This window comes from Colias eurytheme, chromosome 23 (genome assembly GCF_061535395.1).
Source record: "Colias eurytheme isolate Ceu_HAF_F1 chromosome 23, ilColEury1 Martin Lab GWU primary, whole genome shotgun sequence".
Lineage (NCBI taxonomy): Eukaryota > Metazoa > Arthropoda > Insecta > Lepidoptera > Pieridae > Colias > Colias eurytheme.
In genome coordinates, this window is record NC_143002.1 from 8,146,607 (window position 1) to 8,155,035 (window position 8,429).

Consider the following 8,429-nt stretch of genomic DNA (forward strand, 5'->3'; position numbering starts at 1 on the left):
GATAGGTAATTCCAAATTTTAAGATTCGTTTAATTTGGAATTATTCATTTACGATGCGTATTGACTGCCTTGCATTGTATGGTAGTGGTATTTATAAAAAATATTATTAGGTATTTCGGTTTCGATTGTTTTTTATGGTTTCGTAAAAAGGTACGTATTTTTTCCTGTTTTCATAGATTCATTCATAGAATTATACGGAACCCTTCGTGCGCGAATCTGACTTCCACCTGGTTGATCTTTTTACAAATCAATAATCGTATCCTACTAATATTATAAAAGCAAAAATATATAAGAATGGACATTTGATATTCTGTCACGAAAAAACTACTGAATGAGTTTTTATGGAACTTTACAATTATACATATTATAGATTAAACATCAGAATAACATAAAGGCTACAATTCACCGCGGGAAAATAACTCATTCCCACAGGAAAAAAATGGTAAAAGTTTAAAATAAATTGCTTCAAATAAAACAAATAAAATTTAAAAAATTTTTTACAACATTTTATTTCGATACTTAATTAACAAATTACAATATTTATTATTTAAAATAGATGCCACTTAAACTTGTGGCACAGAATCTCTGCAAAGCACTTTACTTTTCTTCCCGTCTGATTCGAAATGATTTGAACAAGGCCGAGAATGTTTTGAAGGCTTCCAATTTTCCCTTTGCTATAGCTTTAACCCAAACATCTTGTAATTTTTCTCAAGCCAGAAACCTGCAAATAAAAATAAAATCCATACTTAAATACCTTTTTTTTCTCCTAACCTAAAGCAGTATTATCAATGAAGTACTTCGTACCTACTCAAGTATCGATAATTGCACAACACTATGGAAGTTATATTTTGCATTTTTTCTAAAAACTAAGCTGATTATGATTTCATTTCAATGATTACGGTTAGATAAAACATAGATGATTATGAAAATAACGTAAATTTACTTATTTATAATACAATTAACAAAAAAATTGATCAAAACACTAACCTGTGAAAAGACAAATTCCAATCTTCATCCGATTTCCCAGTACTACGGCTTTTGCAGCCGTGAACAACACAAGCCATGTAATCTTTAGTAAATTATCTTTTCAGAAAATAACTTAAGAAACTAGAAAACACGTTTTTCACTTCAAAAACAATAATTAAAATCACCATGCGTTAGTGACCAGACTGGTCACTAAAACAAATTGAAATGAGCACATGTCATTTCAAACTGTCGAACTGACATATATCTATCCTCTTTTTTCGCATGACATTTTGCCATAAGCCAAAAAGGCCAAACTAGTGCTTTATTGTTCAATTAATTGTTACTTCTCCAGGCTTGTTAATTGCTCCGAGCTTAAAATTAATTATTTTATAAGTTATGTTTTTTTTATCCTAAAAAGAAAAAAAAACATTATTGAGTGCAAATTTAATCCACCAACTTGAAAATATTCTGTAAATAATTACATTTGGATGTAAGTCGTATGTACTTTGTGAGTTTGTTATATTTTAAATCGACTTCAAAAAAGTAACGTTTTCAATTTCGTATAAACATAACACGTGAATGCGAATGGTCGTGCGTTTTTATTGCCAAATCTGTACTTTAATAATTTAGGGTGCGGAACAGCACATTTTTTATAAAATCGTTTTTTTTTCTATTATTAATAATTAATAAACATTCGTCACGTAAATTTAATAATAATTAATTGAATTTATAACTGACAAAGCTAACATTTTCATTACATTAAGAGTTCCACTAACATACAGACAATATAAAGATAGAAAAATTCTGAAAAAAACATGGTGTATTTTAACTTCTAGATGCCGAAAAACGCATAACATGAAAAACCCCGTAATAGGTCATTACCGGATTATTCGCGGGGTGCGTCGACATGTCTAGTTATAAATAAGTTTTCGATGAATCTATGAATCATAATTATATAATATTGTTTACTATGAATGTACGCATCGATGACCCGACATTGTATAATGTATTATGTGCCTTACTACTACAAAGAATTCAAATAACTATTGCGTATTATATTATGCTGTACTATTCAATAATTGTAACATCTCTACAAGTATGAATAATCCTTTATTTTATGATAGGAGTAGGTAAATAAGTACCTAAGAAGCTCATATTTTAAAAAAGGGGGAATCAATTCAATAACTTATACCTGTATGTAGGCTGTGGCCTGTGACCCGCGGCACAGTATTACAATCAAACAAAGCTACGGGCAAAAATCTTTATTCCAAGTTTCAACTATTCTTAATACATATTCCAGAAGTGACGTAGAATATTTAACTAACCTATTTCATTCCCAATTCCACTCAAATCGGTGCTGTAATTTAGCCGTAACAGCGTAACAAAAAGGCTGATTGCCGGTCGCATATTTTATAAATTATACCTAATAATATGGATTCGATACAAAAACATATCAGAATCCTAGTTACCTACGTACCCACAATATAAAATAAAAGAAGGTTCATATATTTATCCGCTATTTACAAAATATTGTTTTTCAAGTATTTATCTGGGGGCACGGCAGTGCCCCCGCCAAGTCGAGCAAAAAAAAAGCGGCACGGCCGTACCATCCTTTTCTCGAAGCAATTCGGGCCTTTTTCGACCCCCTATAATTCGGTTGTGGATAAAGCAAGAAACCTGAATCTTCAGTTACTAATCCGGCATTGTATAAACACGGAATATTTAAAATTTCAGTCAATTTGAACCAGTACTTTAAGAATGACAACTTGTTAAAGTTTCTAAATTTTGTCACTCACTGACTCACCGATCATCAAAAGTCCAAGGCACTTCTAGCAGACTTAGAAGCTTCATATTTGGAATACATATAGAGCTTAGTGTCTTAATCATGGGAAAACTTAAATATTTTGTAATTTCGGTCCAGTTTTCCAAATACACCAACTGCATCAATAACTTTGTAATCCCATATAAATATATGGGATTACAAAGTTATTTATGCAGTTGGTGGTTGGTGGTGGTATCAAAAAGAAAGGCTCTACAAAAAGAAGTGAGATCCCATCAAAAACATCCTGTAAAAAACCCAAGTCTCGCAGCTCAGTCTTTCTACCGTCAAAAGTTGTGAGATCCATTGTAATACCAAGTCGGTTAATCTATTTAGTGTCTACTTGAAGGACCTTCTGTCTTAAGTTATTACATAAGTTATTATCATGCCAATATTAAAAATATTTAACGTTTTAAACAAATAGATCGACTTGGACATCGCATGAAAACAAAATGAATATTACAATATTATATTAGATTCTTTAGTCTCTCGCGCCTCACGCGATTGAAACTCTCGTTCCTGTTGGTCGCTGGCCCGTCGTGCTGTGTAGTGTGATACATACTAATAATCAAATCAAGCGATGTCCAAGTCGATCTATTTGTTTAAAACGTTAAATATTTTTAATATTGGCATGATAATAACTTATGTAATAACTTAAGACAGAAGGTCCTTCAAGTAGACACTAAATAGATTAACCGACTTGGTATTACATGGATCTCACAACTTTTGACGGTAGAAAGACTGAGCTGCGAGACTTGGGTTTTTTACAGGATGTTTTTGATGGGATGTATATTATGTAGGAGCAGGTACATGTAGGTAGATTGTAGGTATTACAAATTGAAACAACTAGCGTGGCGCCATCTTTCCGTAAAACGGTTTCAGTCAACAAATTACAAATCACAATTCGAAGCCAGAACAACTAAATAACAATTTATAAATTACCAACAGATGGCGTTTATTTATGATTGGTAAAAAATTACGCCTTTCAAAAGAATATTGAACACATTTTGAAATGTTTGCTCATAAAAATATAGGAGTAAAATTGTTTTTCCTAATTCCTATAAGAGACTATAGTAGTCAAGGTCTTCTGAGAAACGAAATATTTCAGATTTTATCAAAGTATCTTCATTGGCTGCTAGCAAATATCAAAATTATGCTTTGTAATGCTTACAGCTGATTATGACCTATTATTATTTGCAGATTAACTCTTATTATTTATTCGACTAACTACCGAAATCCAATTAACACATTCCACACAAACAACAGAATCTGCTATACCCTCGACGTACACAATATGAACCCTGAGTGTCCCTCTTTCTGATATTGCCGACTCAGCGCTGACTAGCCAATTGATTGCTATTCCTTTTGCTTAATGAAAAATGCTATATGTATTTACAGTGCAAAAATATGGAGTATTTTAAGTCTATGGTTGTTCTTTTATGGGTTTAGAATAGAGAAACGTTTAAGAGTAAGTAGTTTAAGTACTCGGTTTTGTCCGGGTAAAGATGATAATATAGTACAATAATATAGCGCTTTTATAATGACAAAATACCAGATTTGTATTTAATGCATATGAAAAATTACATACTTACGTTAAGTAACGTAATTTTTCATAAAATATAATACTTAAACCTTATTCATCGACAGATTAATTCCTACTGATATTATACTAAACGCGAAAGTACCTATGTAAGAATATATTATGGATTGTTACAATTTATATGAAAATCACTGAATCTAGTATAGAAACTAGCGTTTGTCTGTGACTTCGAAAAATATGAAAAATCAAATTTTATAATAAACTAGCGGTCCGCCCCGGCTTCGCCCGTGGTACCTACATGTTTAAACTATCCTATCTCTCAAGTTGGATCGAACTGCACATGGTGTGCGAATTTTATTATAATCGGTTAAGTTTTTTAGGAGACCATTGAGGACAAACATTGTGACACGAGATTTATATATATTAAGACTAGCGGTCCGCCCCGGCTTCGAACGTGGTACCTACATGTTTAAACTATTCTATCTCTCAAGTTAAGGATCGAACTGCACATGGTGTGCGAATTTTATTATAATCGGTTAAGTGGTTTAGGAGTCCATTCAGGACAAACATTGTGACACGATATATTAAGATTATTCGAAAAATTTACTTGTATTATTTTAGGCCTCAAAAATGACTCCTTTTGTCGGTGATTCAATATCTTTTTAATTTCCAAATGTACGATGTTCGCATAAAATCAAATACGAGAAAGAATCGAAACAATTGTACATTGCTTTAAACGATACTGTATTGAAATCAGGTCAAGGAATCGAGTAATAAGATGTGTGGTCCGATCGACCAATACAGAAATATAAATTTTTAAGGAAATAACGTTGGTTGGTACAATTTCCGTGTGGGTTTTGTAATATTAGTATACTAGCTGTTCCCCGCGGTATCACCCGCATTTCTCCGCTCCTGTTGGTCTTAGCGTAATGATATTATATAGCTTTTTAGCCTAGCCGATACCGAAAGAATTTTTAGATTTTAGATTAGCGCGTTCAATATAATATTTATACCGAAAGAATTTTTAGATTATTAGCGCGTTCAAACAAACAAACAAACTCTTCAGCTTTATAATATTAGCACAGACTAATAATAATATACTACGATATTAGTATAGATTACCAATTGCACGCCTCATAAGCGAAGCGTTGAGGTGGGTACTACTGTCACTTCGCGCAAAACATCTGATTTTTCAAACTTAAAATGTCTTTATGTATCATACATTGCACTTGTAAGATAATACATACACACACATATTAAGAAAAAACACTATTTTTAACGTTCATGATATTTTTGATGTCATTTTTGTTATTTAAACTAGTTAAAAAACAGTTTAAAAAAGTTCTGTCTTGGACGTCCGTGTGTCTGTATGTGCGGATCCTTTTTCTTGTTAACACGATAGCGACCGAAATACTTTACTAATCGAGTCTTTTTTTTTCTCTTACGCTTGAGTATGCTCAGGAATAGAACCCTTTCATTTTTCAGGGTCTGATTCGATGTGGTTTAATTGTTATTAAATAAACAAAAATAATAATTAATAAATATTTATTAAAAAAAAATTATGAGGCGTGCACTTTTGGATTTTCCAAATTATTTATTATTATGCTAGTTCACAGATTACTAAATATTTCCTAAATCCTACTTAAATTATAAATACTGTCTAATATGTATAATTTATATTCAAGGGTTCAGGGTTTATAATATGTATTGTTAAATAATATGGTCAAAAAAACGTTATTTCGCATATTGTAATGGAACATATTTTTATGAATCTATAGCGTTTGATTCGATATATTATGTTTGTTACTAGGAAATAAATTCTTCGAAATCGAACCTATTTGTGCTATTTATTGGAACTAGAATGAAATTCCCTCCTTTGTTTTATTCTAAATTTAGATCATGTTCCAATACATTGAACTCATGACCTATTAAAAAATATCAATTAAATACTATAGCATATACTTTTACGTAGAAAAGCAATAGAATCCTGAAGTTATAGGGATATCATGATCACAATTAATTGTTGCAATATTGGAATTTAAAACTTTTTTCAAAAATTTCGGATTAAATCCTCAGTATTGCAATAGAAGTTGTGTCGGCATATAAAATGTGAAAATAGGACGACATATAGCGCGCCCATTGGAACTTACGGTCTAAATATGACCTAGGATTGTACTAGATATGCACTAGGAAATGTTTCCTATTTTAACATATAATATCTATAGTAATATTATAAAGAGGAAAGGTTTGTTTGTATGTATGTATGTATGTATGGTTTTCACGCATAAACTACTGGAGCGATTTTGATGAAATTTGGCACAGATAACCTTTAGACCCTGAGAAAGAACATAGGCTATCTTTTATTGCGAAATATGTACCATGGGCGAAGCCGGGGCGGACTGCTAGTCTTTAATAAGAAGATTGTTACTCTGTATGTCTGACAGTAATTAACGTAACGTAAAAGATATTGGTAATTGCTATCAATATTTTGTTTTCTTAATTGTTATTTTATGTGATGCTTTAAATATTATGTGTAATATAGTTATTTATATTACTACATAATTATTGTTTAAAATTACTGTGTAATAAGGAAATTTTGGAAAATAATTATTTCACTGATGATCGATAAAGCCAAGCGGTTCTGCGAACTATGTTCATTTCCTAGTAAATACTGAAGTCTGGATTAAGGTTTTAACACAAAAGAATGGAACACATAATTACGATTAAATTCTTACTTATATAGGAAGTATGCTATCCATGTTGCCCGTGACCCGAACGGGCAATGGGACACTTATCTCTTATATATAAAAATGAATCGCAAAATGTGTTGGTAAGCGCATAACTCGAGAACGGCTGAACCGATTTCGATAATTCTTTTTTTATTATATTCCTTGAAGTACGATGATGGTTTTTATGTAGAGAAAACGTAAATAGTTACGTTGCAGCATATGCTGAGCTGTCTCCTTTTTGTCAGGATCGTATGACACACCTTAATAAAAATACTGATTGTCAATTTTATTTTCTCTACGTGCTTTTTTTTATGTTATTAATTTTAGTGTTATTGTTGCTATTTTCTTGTCGTGGTGCTTTCTTATTTATCTCTTACGGTTCTTTATGTTTTATGTGTGTGTGTGTTGTGCTGTCCTTGATAAATAAATGTTTCTTTCTTTCTATCTTTCTTTCTAAATATGTACCACGGGCGAAGCCGGGGCGGACCGCTAGTTCATACATAAAAATCTATATATTTAATAGACATGCGCACTTTACACATTTCTTCATTAAAACCAAATGACAATTTCACTAAATACGAATATACAATGACTATCTGTACTACATTATCTGTATTCGTAGCGCCCTCGTAGCGCCCCCGTAGCGCCGTAGCGGGCGGGGTCTACGCGTAACGCGGGGACTCCGTAATGTTGCTAGAACCATGTTTTTAATTTACCATTGCAATTTTAATAAAATACTAGCGGTCCGCCCCGGCTTCGCCCGTGGTACATATTTACGTTTTCTCTACATAAAAACCATCCTCGTCCTTCAAGGAATATAATAAAAAAAGAATTATCGAAATCGGTTCAGCCGTTCTCGAGTTATGCGCTTACCAACACATTTTGCGATTCATTTTTATATATAAGAAGAAGAAGATAATAATTTCACAGTTGGTGTTTTATTTACTAATCAAATTAAATATAATTAAATAGAGAAAGCTTTTCGTGCAAAAAGAATAGCTTTTTCAATTTCTCTAGTACTCTCAAATTATCGAAATATTGATAATTTTATTTTTTCATATACCGTATTTTATATTAAAAGCTCATAAGTATAACGATTGTATTCACGCCATAACATGTGTGAGTTTCTTCATCATATTATCTATCTACGTTACTCTAATATCTATTATAACATTACACATTAATATCCACTCCATCAAAACATTTTGTAAAATTAAATTACTAATGGTATCAACCCTTAAACCGCATTATATTCCTCGTATTTGTTCTAACAAAACGGTCAAATCCATAAGAATTTTCCATCAATAGTTGCAAAATTCCGACCTCTTGCAACCCACAGTAACTACGGCAGTGCACTCATTGCCGCCGGGCGGCC